Source organism: Mangifera indica, chromosome 20, assembly GCF_011075055.1.
Source record: "Mangifera indica cultivar Alphonso chromosome 20, CATAS_Mindica_2.1, whole genome shotgun sequence".
Lineage (NCBI taxonomy): Eukaryota > Viridiplantae > Streptophyta > Magnoliopsida > Sapindales > Anacardiaceae > Mangifera > Mangifera indica.
This window is the reverse complement of record NC_058156.1, coordinates 9,882,995-9,897,965: the sequence shown is the minus strand read 5'-3', so window position 1 is coordinate 9,897,965 and position 14,971 is coordinate 9,882,995. Positions and strand designations below refer to the sequence as shown.

The window sequence follows — 14,971 nt, the reverse complement described above, 5'->3', positions numbered from 1 at the left end:
AAGCGCTTCTTAGATTTTGTTGCCCTCTTTCGGTGTTAGCATGCTCAGAAACTTTTACAGTTTCACTTTTCTGGTAGTTGATTCAGCAGAAAATTTAACTGTGCTTGTGTATCTTTCTTCTCTTTATATATGGCTGCTCTTATTAAGAATCCGATTCTCTAAAGACTATCTAGTTCATTTTCTCTCTCTCTTCTGTGTTTCCATTGGCTGGAGATTCTGAACAAGATCTTCTTTTCTTCCTCTAGGAGATTTTCAGTTTGTCAGTTGAGAAAAACCATTATGAAGAACTCATTTCTAGCAATATTTCTTGTGTTCCTTTTTGTTGGGTGGCCTGTAAATTTATGTGGAGGGCAAGATGCTCAAGATGTAGCAGCAATGGAGAAAAATGAGCGAGAAGCTCTTTATTTGGCAATCCAAGGATTCATGGGGACTCAGTGGAATGGCTCTGATCTCTATCCAGATCCCTGTGGATGGACGCCAATTCAGGTTCAAATCGATCACCACTTAGGTTAATTTACCCTAGTTCTTCGTGTAAAGTATCAAATTGAATTTAATTTTTTTAGTATAGCATTGACTATATAAATGATATATCATATCAAATATGATGACATATCATATGTATATTTAATTTAAAACTATTATTAAATATATTAATATTTTTATTTTTAATTTAAAATCATTCAATCATATAATAACATATTATTTATATATTTAATTAAATAATCAAAAATATTATTTTATAATATATTTTCAGTTGTTTTCCTCGAACTATCATCTTTCTTGCACTATTGAAATCTAATAAATTCAAGCTAGTATTTAGTTAGTAGTTTTACCTTGAATATTTATGTTACATTAATTTATATATGGTTATCAAAATTACTCTATCTACAATTTAAAATTATTCAATTATCTCATAATTCTATTAAAAACAATGCTTTTGTTTCGAAATTTAATGAAATTATTTTATGTAACCCAAACAAAGTGAAATTTGGAAACCCAAAAAAGTACATATAATTTAGAGTTGAACATAATTCAATTCAAACTACGAAATGAGACTAAATAGTTCAAAAATTACGATTTAATTTGGATTAATAAATTTAAAAAAAAAAACTCTTTATGATTTGGGTTGTGGTTTGGATAGTTTCTAAATCGAATCAAATTATAAATCGTATTTTTTTAAAATATGTATATATACAACCATATTTGCTAAAGTTTTTTAATAAACAATATTGTATATCACTTTTTTTCCATCTATATTATATTATTTTTTTTACATGTTTATTATATATATATATATATATTTCATGTTTAAAAAATTATAATTCAATTTTTATTTATGAAATATAACATATTTAAAAATGAATAATTTAATATGTTTAATTATAATTTAAACTAAATTAAACAGTATTTTTTTAATTTAATTTTGTTTAATTTGAAATCTAAAATTATTTTATTTGTTTTGGAATTTTTTTAAACCTTTTTTTTTTCAATTTAATTTCAAAAAGTTTCTAAACTGAATCAAATTAAATCATACACACCTATAACTTATAATATGTTAAAATATTTGGTTTTGTAAAACATTTTCAGGGAGTTTCCTGCGATTTATTAAACGACTTCTGGTATGTCACCGGATTAAACATCGGTCCGATTTACGACAACTCTCTCCGGTGCACCCACAACGCAAAGTTCCCACATCATCTCTTCCAACTCACTCACCTCAGGTCTCTCTCGTTCTTCAGTTGCTTCGCCTCACCAGCTCAAACCCCTACTCAACTACCCTCATCAAACTGGGAAAATCTCGCTAATTCATTGGAATCTTTAGAATTCCGATCAAACCCTGCTCTCACTGGAACTATTCCGGCAACTTTTGGCAGTCTCAAAAAGCTTCAATCTTTAGTCCTGCTAGAAAATGGTTTGACCGGAAAGATACCACCGGAGTTGGGAAATTTGGTCAGTTTGAAGCGTCTTGTTCTCGCCGGAAACCGGTTCAATGGCAAGATCCCGGCGAGTCTCGGGGGGTTGACTGATGCATTGATAATTGACTTAAGCAGAAATAATCTCTCAGGGTCAATGCCGTTGACTTTCAGTGGTTTGATTTCACTGTTGAAACTCGACTTGAGCAACAACAAGCTCGAAGGAAAATTGCCAGAAGAAATTGGGAGTTTAAAGAATGTAACTTTATTCGACATAAGAAGTAACAGATTTTCAGGTGGGCTTGTTCAATCACTTTCAGAACTGGCTTCTCTGAAAGAGATGGCAATGGCTGGCAATCCACTCGGCGGTGAACTCAGCGAAATCCAGTGGGAAAATCTCCAAAACTTGGAGGTTTTGGACCTCTCAAATACGAACTTGACAGGCGAAATACCAGATTCATCGATGGCGAAATTGAAAAGACTCAGATTTTTGGGGCTTAACGATAATAAACTCTCTGGGAATTTTCCTTCAAGGCTTGTAACAATGGCGAGCATCAATGGTCTGTATCTTAATGGGAACAATTTGACAGGGAAAGTTGAAGCCTCAGTCTGGTTTTACAAGAAAATGGGTCGGCGTTTCGGAGCCTGGAACAATCCAAATCTGTGCTTCAAAGCGGAAATGGCTTCCACAGTTCATGTTCCTTATGGGGTGAAGCCTTGTTAAATACTTGGGAGGAGAGATTATTTCATTTTCATGCAGACAAAAATCGACAAGACGATCGAGGGCATGCAGAAATTCTTCGAGATTTTCAAGATTTGTTTAATTAATTTGAATGGTCTCAGCTCGGACTAGAGAAATCTTGTAGCCCAAGAGATGTAATTTAGGGTTTTATATTGTAATATATATTATATTTACCTGGGAAGAAAGCAAATTAACTAGTTTGACTTTTTTCAAATTAATATAAAATTTGTCTCGGTACAAAGTTAGATTTGAATCAAATTAAATTAAACTCATTTGTAAATTCGACTCAAAAGATTACAGATTTGACTTGAAAAAATAATATGACATTAATATATTTCAAAGCCTTGTAAGTTGAAATAAAGTGGTTAGTAGAGTAGGATTCGAATCAAGTTTGTTCGGGTTTGAGCTTGAGCTTGAGCTTGAGTTTGAGCTTGAGCTTAAAAGTTTAACATTTTTTAGCTCGAGTTTTAAGGTATTCAACTGGTCAAGCTCACAAACTTTAAAATTTTGATATAAAACAACATTATTTTGATCAATATACATTAGAACGACGTTGTTTTAATAACAAACTAATTAAAAGTTTAATTCAAGCTCGAGCTCAACTTTTTTGAAACTAGCCAAACTCCAGCTCCAACTCAGTTTCATATAGATTGAGCCAAGCTTAAGCTCAGTTCGGTTTGAATCTAGCCCTAAGTGTTTAAACTATACAACCACTCTAAAAAGAGCAGAAAATCATATTAATTAGCTCGTTAATCTCCATTAATTGTCAGCCATTTCAACACCTTCTTAAATGTCATAATGACATTAATTAAATATTTGATTTTGGTTTGGTTTGGTTTCAGAAAATCAAATTCATATTCGATTTGAGTTTGATCATAATATCAAGTTGAACTCGATTTAATACTATAATTGAACGAAAATTTAGTAAAATAATATTATTTTAATGTGTATCAGTCAAAGTAATATCATTTTAGTTGATTCAAATTCAACTTTATTAGACTCACAAATTTGACTAGTCAAACACCCTTAAGTTTAAACTTGATAATATAAACTTTTAGGTTTGGACTCATTAAAGCTAAACTCATTTTGGGCATGTTTTACTCTAGTTGACTAGAACTAAAGTTGGATTTAAATTGAGCTAAACTTAAACTCGTCTAAGCTCGAGTTCGACTCAATTTGCATGAAATCAAGCTCGAGCTTGTTTCAAAGGAACTTAAACTTGACTCGTTTAAAAAGAGTTAAACTCGAATTGAGCTTTGAGTTTAACTTGTTACTAAAACCACATTGTTTTAATATATATTAGTTAAAAAGATATTGTTTTGTATCAAATTTTTTATGTTCGTAAGCTTGATGAGTCAAACACTCATAAAACTCAAACTAAAAAATATATAACATTTAAACTCAAGCTTGCTTAAGCTAAGCTAGTTTCGGGTTTGTTCCAACTAAGTTGAAATGAACTCGATTCAAATCTAACCCAAACTTGAACTAACAATTGACTTTGACATATAGCTGAAAATAACTTTTTCAAACTTATAGAATGGGAATCGTTATTTTATCAAACCTTGGTTGGGAAGTAGTGCTTTAGCCCTTTTTACCTCATTTCGCTCAACAGTCTGATCTCTTGTGAAAGAAAATTTTGTACCAAGTCAAAGATAGGCCTCTCTCTCAACGGTTACCTCCAACAATCCACTATCTCCAGATCTCTCTCCTAATTATTCTCCCATTAACAGACTTCAATTTCAACTCCATATTTCTTCAAGCACTAATTACAGATAATCTCCTTTTATTACTCCATTGAAGTAAACCAAAATAAACTAGAGCTCCCTTGAGTCCAAAAACTATGGCTTCTCTCCTTATCATCTCCTTCAAAGTTTCTCTCTTTCTGGTTCTCTTCTCGTTCCTCCAAGTCCACACTGTAACCTCTGCTCAATACGAAGTGGGCGGCGACCATGGTTGGGTTCTTCCTAAGGGAAACAACACTGACGAAATGTACAACCAGTGGGCTTCCGGAAACAGGTTTAAGCCTGGAGATACTGTTCGTAAGTAGTAAATTCTGCTGGACAGTTTGCTAACAAGCTAGGAAGCACAGTGCGTTTCTGTGTTTTCGAAACATTTCTATTTCTGAAACTCTTTGAAACAAACACGAAACGTTTAAAGTGTTTCTGAAATATAAAAAAAATTCAAAACATGGAAACGAAATGCATTTTTTCAGTCGATTAAATATTAATTTTATGTTTCACTCTTTTTCACAATTTCAATTAATTCTAATTTTAATTTTATCTCCTCTTCTCTCTAACATTTTCTCTCAACCATCTCCTCTCTATCTCGGCTTCTCCAAATATCACTAAACACTTGAAAAATTGATTTTGTCAAATTTGATATACACTAAATATAATAGACCCAGTAGATTGAGTTTACATCTTGTTGTTGCTAAAAAGTTGTATTTTTTTTTAAAGAAACACTTACCCACTTTTCGTTTCCTATGTTTTCAAAAAATTAACTTTTCACGTTTCCATTTTTGTGTTACATAGTTAACAAGTCTAGAAAAATTTTCTTTGTTTTACATGTTTCGTTGATGATGAATTCAGATTTCAAGTACGAGAAAGACTCGGTGATGGTTGTGACGGAGGAGGAGTACCAGAAGTGTCGATCATCTCATCCACTTTTCTACTCCAACAATGGCGACACCGACTTCAAGCTGGAGAATCCAGGCTTGTTCTACTTCATCAGTGGAGTTTCTGGGCATTGTGAACGAGGGATGAAGATGATCATCAAAGTTTTGGAGCCTCCTGCAAGCCCTCCTGATCAAACCCAGAACCAAAACAGCACCATTGGAAAGAACAATGGCTCAGTTCAAAGGCCTTCTTCCATTGCTTCTCCAATAAATATTATGTTGCTCTTTTTTAGGGTTGCTTTTTTACTAGGGTTATTTAATTAAATCCTATTTAGGGTTCCTGTTTTCAACTTTGGTGTTTTCATAATTTGGGGTTCTATTAGATCAGTGTGATTACAGATAGAATTTTAATGACAATTCTCAGAATAAATTATTTATATGTATGGATTGATTACATGTAAAATAAGTAAATCAACAAAAATAAGATCGGTTTTGATGTTGAGTCTTTGTTATAATTGCGGCTTAAATTTTTGACCGATTTACTGAATGAGAACCATTCATTCTTGTAAATCCAATAGTAATATAGATTACATTAAAATGACATTTGTTAACTACATCCCAATAAAGATCACATTGAGATATCAATTTGGTCATTGGAGCCAGATCTCTAATTTCTCCTTTTTCGAACAAAAAGAAAATTTTTAGATAGAAATAAGAATAAGAATAAATAAAATCTTTATAATTAAATATAACTTTAACTCATCCCTTTCGTAACTTTATTCCTATATATCTTTTAAGTTTGTTTCTTACATATCTTTTAAACATTTAATTAAATATTGAAATACTCTTAAAAGCTTTAAATTCCCTAATATTTGGGGGTTTTCTACGGGGTTGGAAAGATTTTTCCTGCATGGAAGGGCAAGATTTTCCCATTAGGGATGAAAATGGGGATCAGGGTATTACTGACCTGTTGCTATCTATAGAATTAGTAGCGTTAAAAAATGAAGTTAAGGTATCTTGAACCTATGCATTATATGTGAAATTGAACTCTCCGAATCACTTTGCTCTTATACCCTCTTCAACACTTCCATCCAAGACATCAATGGAAGGCCAAGCCATGAGTTTAATTGCTCAATATGGCTAGAAGGCACTATAAAACCCGAAGACAAATCACGCACTTGCATCACCTTATCTTCTCTATCAAAACAACTGAATTTTCGTTCAGGTTTTACCACCTCCAGAAAATTTTGCAACGTTTAACATGCATGAGGTACAAGACTTTTAAGGTTGAACGGAATTCAAACAGAACTTATTCAAACTTAAAAACAAGTTTAACTTGAATAAACCTGAAACAAGCTCGACTCTGGCCCAAATAAGATAGATTGAAAGCCTGTCTTCAAAGTATTCCAGACTTCAGTCTGTAACAAGGCCAAAATAAGATATTGCAGCCAGCTGGCTAAGACGACAGACAGTATATAAGAGAAAATCCCTTGACACTTTTGTCTTTGCCTGTGCTATTTATGAAAAAAAACTCCATTCTCAAAAATACAAACTAAGAAAGTGTGTATATGGGCCTCGCAAAATCTTGAGTCATCAGAATCTGCAGACATTGTTGAATTCTGCATGGAAGGTTAATTATTTGCATGATTATGTAGGGTACTGCATGTATCCCGGGATGAACTTTCCGTGCAGGGATGAACTTTCCAATCTTGATACGGCATAATGATACTGTTTATATCAAGAATAATACATAATTTGTCACTCAAATTACCCTTAGAGACAAAGTGTTGCTCATTATTTGCATGGTTATACAGGGTACAAATGAATCACAGTTTTGAACTTGGCTTATTATCAAGGCCAAAGGACTTATTCCCGCCCAAAGATTGTTGCATTCCTAAATCGGTATCCGTTAACTATTGAGAGCTCGAACTCCCTCTGTAGGCAATGCTAGGTACTGTGGAGAATCCAGGAGTGATGGCTTTGGCAATTAAGGATCTGTTTGCAAAGATTAGACAGCAGAGCTGCGATGGAAATTATGTAGTTCGCCTCTTGTATCTGGAGGCCTACAATGAAACTGTCAGGGATTTGCTCTCCCCTGGAAGACCTCTGGTCCTTAGAGAAGATGAACAAGTCAGTTATGCTTGCTTTCATCCTTCCTTGTAGAGTTTAAATTGTATGAGTAATATCTGATTGAAAATTGGTCTTCTAATGCATTTTAGAGGATTGTAGCAGCGGGCCTTACACAATACAGAGCTTACTCTACAGATGAGCTAATATTTTTGTGTTTTATATTCCTATTTTAAGTCACAGGTTAAGGAGATGCTTGAATGGGGAAGATAGAACAATTTCATATTTATCATGGCTGTGGCAGGTTATGCAATTGCTTCAGCATGGAAACCAAAACCGAACAACTGAACCAACTCGTGCCGATGAGACCTCTTCGCGCTCGCACGCCATTCTGCAGGTGCTGATGGATCTTGTCTCCCTATTTGGTATATAAACTTGTAAACTGTAATTAATTATTCATTTTCCTATTTCATCTTTTATTTTAAGATTTTGTGCTGTTTTCCATTAGGTTGTAGTTGAATACAGAGTTAAAGATGCTTCTATGAACATTGTCAAAAGAGTTGGAAAGCTTTCACTAATTGATCTTGCTGGGTCAGAAAGAGCGCTTGCAACTGATCCGAGAACAGTCAGATCAATTGAGGGTGCCAACATAAATCGATCACTCCTTGCACTGACCAGCTGCTTCAATGCTCTTGTTGAGGGTAAGAAACACATACCATATCGGAATTCGAAGCTTACTCAACTACTCAAGGATTCATTAGGGGGAGCTTGTAACACTGTAATGATTGCTAACATTAGTCCATGCAATCTTTCATTCGGTGAAACTCAAAACACCCTGAATTGGGCTGATCGAGCCAAGGAAATCCGAAACAAGGTTCATCTCTAAAACTTTCATTGTTCAATTTTATTGTAATCACTGTGACAAATTTCATCTTGTTACTTCTTATTAATGCCAAATGCTCATCTTGAACTTTTCATTCAACAACCTTGGCATGCCATCTTCCTCAAAATTTACTTCAGTCTTAACCTATCAACCACAATTTCAGGCAGCTGAGGCAAATGAAGAACTACTTCAAGTACCTGAATCCGAAATTGATCAAGCCAAGCTACTGCTTGAACTGCAGAAGGAGAATCGAGAATTGCGAGTTCAAACAGCACGCCAGCAGCAAAAGTTGCTAACCCTTCAAGCACAATCCTTAGCTGCAAATACTTCTCCAGCCCCTTAATCCGTCTCCTCTCTCTTAACTCCATCTACAGCCCAACAAAATGAAAAAAGAAAACCCAGATCATCTTTCTTAAATGGGAGTTGCTTTACACTAGAATTTAAGAGGAAAGGAGCACAGCAGCAGTTAGAGAGCTTCAGCTGAATGTTAAGGCACAGAAGCAGAAATTGAGAGGATGAAGAAAGATCATGCTTTGCAGATAAAGCATAAGGATGATCTTATCTGTGTGCTTTTACGGAAGAACGAAAAACCATCAGAACAAAGAAAAACAGAAGTGGCAAAGAGGACAGTGGCAGTAACAAAGGCTAGCTTGCAGCCTAAGGAAACAAGGACAGGGGACTTAAAGAGCCCTAGTCATCGATTTTGTTCACCAGTGCCAACAGCTAAAAAACGAAGCTTTTGGGACATAACAACAGCAAACAGCCCATCAGTTGCTACATTGAATGGCAGAAAAACAAGGAGTCATATTACTTCCAAACCTGCTGCAGCCCCCTCAATGCTGCTTCAGGTACACTGATTCATTGACATCCCTTTTCTTTCCCTCTTTAATAGGTAAGAAATCAAAAATGAAAAGGCATCTTTATTTTTTGTACATATATAATCTTTATTCTGTGACTGATAAAGTTTGCCTCCTCATGTTTCCGGTCTTTGTCAATTCATCATTCAGCTGGGTTTTGCTCGTCAAAAACCTTACTAAGAGGAAAGAAGTAGCAGGCTGCAGTTGAGTAAAAGCTGAGAAGACAATGCTGGCCATCCATATATATTCTTCCCGAGATATTCTTTCAGCTTGAGATGGCAGTTCAAGACAGAAGAAAGAAGATTGACTTCTTGTTATCTGTTTAACTGGAAACCAGGAAAAAGAACTGTCTCTGTTATTCTTTTCTATATTAGCTTAGTTTCTGATTTTTTTAACAGATCATTGTATATGTTTGTATTTATTTTTCTGATTTTAGAATTTAATTTCGTTCGTTGCCATGTGATTAGATCATTTTATATTAAAAATAAAATAATATTCAATTATATAATAACACACATAAATATATCTATTTTTGTATTTAAAATAAGCATATATAGTATTATTAAATATTATGTGAATAAGGCACATTTTCTCCTGGGATTTGATTTGATAAATTGATTGAAATGATAGAAAAATTTCTGATTATTAATGTTAGAAATCACTAGCAGTAATTAATACAATAAAATTATATGTACAATTTTTATATATAAATAATAATATATCATCATGTGAGTGGGTGTTATCTTTAATTTTTTAACTATCCGATTATATAAAGACATATCATTGTTTGTGTATAAAATCATATACAAAATTGTATATAACACTATTCTAATTAATAAAATTAAGTAATTAAATACTCTAATAAAAGTTTATCGATAAGTTTTATGGGATCATTCATAATTGTCCAGTATACTTTATACACCAGTATAGTAAGGTTATTGATAAAAGGTTTTAATAATCCTCTATATATTGGCTATAGACCCCTTTCCAATCCAATACAATGGTTTTATTCATTGAAGGTCTTCATTTAAAAAAGGTTTAAGAAGATGAATCCAAATAAATTTCAAGAGCTTTATGAATCCAAGATCGAAGATTACCAATTTGATAACTCTGTCACCTTATCTGACATCATTATTCATATTTTAATTAATTCAAATTCAAAGTTCTAAGTTTGAATTAAACTTTAATTGATTCTTATTTAGACTCAATTCGATTCAAATTTATCCTTGAATAAAATGATCAGATTAAAGATGTTGAAAAATTAAATTACGATTATAAAGAAAACAAATTTATTTATAGTAGGTGAGTTAAGTTCCCATAATTAATCTCCCTTATGTGAGACAACCAATAATTGAATTTGGTTAAAACTTATATTTTGCATAATTGTTATATATAGAGGGTGAAGGAAGTTAGTGAATTATATTATTTATTTGTAGAACACTTTTGCACTTTGTACTTTTATAAAAATGTCCCACGTTTAAAAAATACATTCTAATAGCTTTTTTCGTTTATTATAGATAAAAATTCAAGTATCAAATTCCAACCAAATTTAAATTTTAGTTGTCTCACATGTGCAAGATTAATCCAAAGGATATAACTCGTTTTTATAAATATAAAATGTTCTTTTTCTAATAAAAATTTATATTTTTATCATTATTTTATTTATTTATTTATTTATTTATTTTTTAAATATGTCAGATTGATCCACAAGCTTGAAGTCCAAGCCTGTGACATGATTTGGGCATCCTGTGAGTCTAAATTAACCCATTACAATTTGGGTCATACCTTTACAAGGCTAGAAAGAGAGGGTTCGAGTTGGGTCTCGAACTGTTCTGTTCTGACTCTTTGCCACCCCTAAGTAAGACTCATGGAAGTATTGCTCGGGATGAATATTAGGAAATGCAAAAATAAATTGCTAAAAGCACTCTCAATATGGGCTCCAAGTCTCAATATTAGGCCTGCATTTGGGCTTTTAGTTGTGTCGTGATTTTGTTTAATTAAGCTATCTAAAGCAATCCATCTATATATATATATATATATATATATATATATATATTAAAAAACAAAAGATGAAGTTGGGATAATTTATAAAATTCCATCTTAATTGGGATGAATGATTAATGTTTGATGATGAAATTCAAGAAATGCAAACTTGCAAGTCCGTGAGTGTATGGTTGCATCATTATTCTTTTAGTATGGAACAATATTACGTATATTCAGTTTTGAGTATTTGATTGAATATTAAATGTTAAAATATTTTCTCATATGGGTTAACAATAATTATAATTTTAGTTTAATAAAATCGGATAATCGAATAACAATCAATATATAAATTTAAGTAATCAATAAAGATAAGTTCAATACACATAAAAGTTATGATCTGGATAGATAATATTAGTGTGACTTTTAAGGCTTATTAAACCTTCGATGTGGGTTTAATAACCTACTAAATATTGTCTAAGTCTCTTTTCAAAACACATATAGTATAACTTTATCCATTGAAAAATGTTATTAAGAAAGGTTTCAAGAGCAAGTAATTTTGGGAATTTTACGGATTCAGAGCGCATGATGTTTCATATATTCTTATAATCTTTGCATACATCTTGTGGATTATATAACATATACGTAGATTCTATGGAATTAGAATACCTTCAGATGATATATTCAATTTAAAATTATCTAATTTATATAATGATATATTATTTGAGTAATTAATCAGATACGAAAACCTGATAGATATAGTTTGTTTGTTTTGCATATTATGCTCTAACTTTAATCTTGCAAGTGAATCATTTGATCAAGTGTTGGGATTATTATAATAATGATCTCAATTAGTCTAAACAATTACGTACTGTTTCTAAGCATGTGGGATGGGGCAGAATTAGGCTTGAAGTACACCCCATCAACCGGTTTTGGAACTCAGGCTCCTGCGACACAATGATATGTTTTCCAAAAACAAATCAAAATTATTATAAATGGAAATTTTATAATAATTAAAAGAGTAATATTATGTGTATTTATTTATTTTATATATAATTATATATACAGATAATATATCATTATATAATTAGATATTATTTCAATTTTAATTTAAAATTATTCAATCATATGATGATACATCATACGAGTACATAAATTATACACCAAAAGTAAATACAAAGTTTTATTGATTCTTAAAATATGTCTGGAAAGTTTAGGAGGTCCTAGAGTATTTAACAAATTTTCAAACTAGAGATAATCTGAATCTATCTAGCCCGTAAATTGAGAAATGATCTAATTCGATTCAAATTTGGTTTGTGATTTAATTTAAATTATATCAAACAATTATCAAAACGATATTATTTTGATAATTATTAATAAATGAGTCTTGAATTTAATAAATGAATTCGAATTATAAATTTGAGTCATGAACTTGAATTAAAACTTGAGTTGAATCATTTTTTAGTTAAGTCAAATTTGAACTACGTTTAATTTTGGCATATTAACTTAAACCAAACTCAAATCAAAAGATATTCAAAGTTTAATTCGATCCGAATCCACCCATTAAGGGATTTGTGTAGAGAATATAATAAATAAAGCATATTGCTACTTACACGGCTGTATGGCAATGGCATCCAACTTTTGAATCTTTTGAAGGAGGATGACTACTAGATGATCAAAACACTGCCTCGAGTTCTGTGCATGGTAATCTTAACGGATTTGGTTTCATCCCACCTGTAATCCATATCATTTTAGCTACTTAACCACTTCCCCCTTCTCCTTTTCATGAATTTCTTTTGTTTCCTCTTTTCTTATAGACAGGATTTTAAAACCCGGATGGGCGGGTCGAATTTGACTAAGACCTGCTGATGGTCTACTATCAAATCAATCTAGTCAAATTTTATATTAACGTAAATTAAAATATTTTTTTATAAAATATTATATTTGTTGAAATATGAACTTGTTTATATCAACGGTTATGCATGATAACCGATTATTTCAATTTTGATTAAATATAATTTGGATAAGAAATACACATTAGATATTATTAGACCACAATTTCGTTTGATTAGTCTTAAATAATAGTTTAAGTGATAAAAGAGTAAATTTTATGTATAAAAACACATATATTTGAGTCTCTTTTCAAAATATTTTAATATTAAACTTTTAATTTACTTAGACATGGATAATTGTTTTCAATTTTTTTAATATCATTAGTTTTTTTTAATGGGCATTTAAATTTAAAAAATTCAATGGGTTATCTTGTAGTTTCGTCAAACCTTAGGTGGGCAATAGTAATTTAGTATATTGTTACAAATTTAGAATTTCAAGCTTTAAGCTTAATTTAATGGTTTAGATTCCAACATAGAGGTTTAGGGTTCAATTTTCTATAAAGGAGCTTCCTTGTTATTCAGAGTTCAAGATTGCTAATATTTTAGTTCAATTTTGGGTCTGGAAAAGGGCAAAAAAAAAAAAAAAAACATATATATAAATATATATATGCAGCCTCCTACAGGGAACAACAATAAACTTTTAGTAAGATGACAAAAATACCCTTGTAAGAGTATGACTGTAAACTTTTCCAAAGGTTAGAAATGTCATTTAGGGATAAACTCATTAACTTTTGCACTCGGTGGGAGTTACCGGATCAATAAAACTATATATATCTATTTTAAGTATATAAATATATATATATTTATATATATCATCATATGATTAAATAATTTTTAATAAAAGATAAAATAATATTCAATCACATAATGACACATTATTTTTATATCTAAATTAGTATTTATTATAATTATATATAATATCATTTCGTTTTAAAATCTATGAGAGAATCAAATGTCAAAATTGAAAAAAGTTAATCGAAAAATTGGACACAGTCCAAATCTTTCTCATGATTTGGACATATTACAATAAAACTATATGTATAAACAAATCACATGAATTTATATATACAAACTGTCATGACAACATTTGATTAATTGATATAATTATTTATTTTTTTCACTATAAAAATGACTCGATCATATAATATTATATTAATTTATATGAATAAGTTTAAGGCAAAGGATTATTTCCCACCCAAACTATGTTGAATTCTTAAGAATCTGGTCGTCTTCCCAGATGAAGACGACAGCTTCATCTTCGTCTCTCAAGGCTTCTCTGATGTCGATCGGGTATCTAAATGGGAGAAAAGAGATCATCGAAAGGAGAGGATGTTTCGGAGAGAGAGGTCGTCGGCAATGTCACCGGAGATTTCAAAACTAAATCCTAGGGTGAAACTGTCATTTTTTAAAACTTAAGCTGGGGGAAAATTTTAGTTGTTAAAGTTTAGGGGGGCAAAATAGATTATATTTTAGTTTATTTTTAATATTATAGAAAAAATAACGATTTTACCTTTACCACCATTAATTTTAACTGCTCATAGGTGGGTAAATGATATTTTCATAGTTAATGGAGGAAACTTTGAGATTTCAGTATAGTTTAGGTGGGAAATAGTCATTTGGCCATAAGTTTAATATAATTTATGTGTCCGTATAACATTTCTAGTATATAGATACATGTAATTTTGTTTCGATTTTATATATATATATATATTCTTAGTTTTATTAAATATTCAGGTGACATATCATCATATTAATAATTAATTTTAAATTAAAAATAAAATAATATTTACTCATATAATAATATATTATTTTAATATCTAAATTTTATATATATACACATACATACATCATATGGCTTCTATGATTAGGCTTTAATAAAAATTTCTTGGGATCAGTCCACACAGAATTATGCACCAAAAGCAATGATAGGACATCTGGCTCTTTAAGACCAAATGTTGAAACTTTATATGAAAAAAATAAAAATCCAAACTAACCCGGTATCCAAACTCATCAAGGGAACCAA

At 31.2% G+C, this 14,971-nt stretch overlaps 2 pseudogenes; both read left to right on the top strand.

Moving 5' to 3' along the window:
- LOC123204189 lies at nucleotides 1–5,772 on the top strand (annotated as a pseudogene).
- A 1,441-nt stretch (nucleotides 5,773–7,213) lies between these two features.
- LOC123204317 lies at nucleotides 7,214–9,531 on the top strand (annotated as a pseudogene).
- Nucleotides 9,532–14,971: the final 5,440 nt, after the last annotated feature.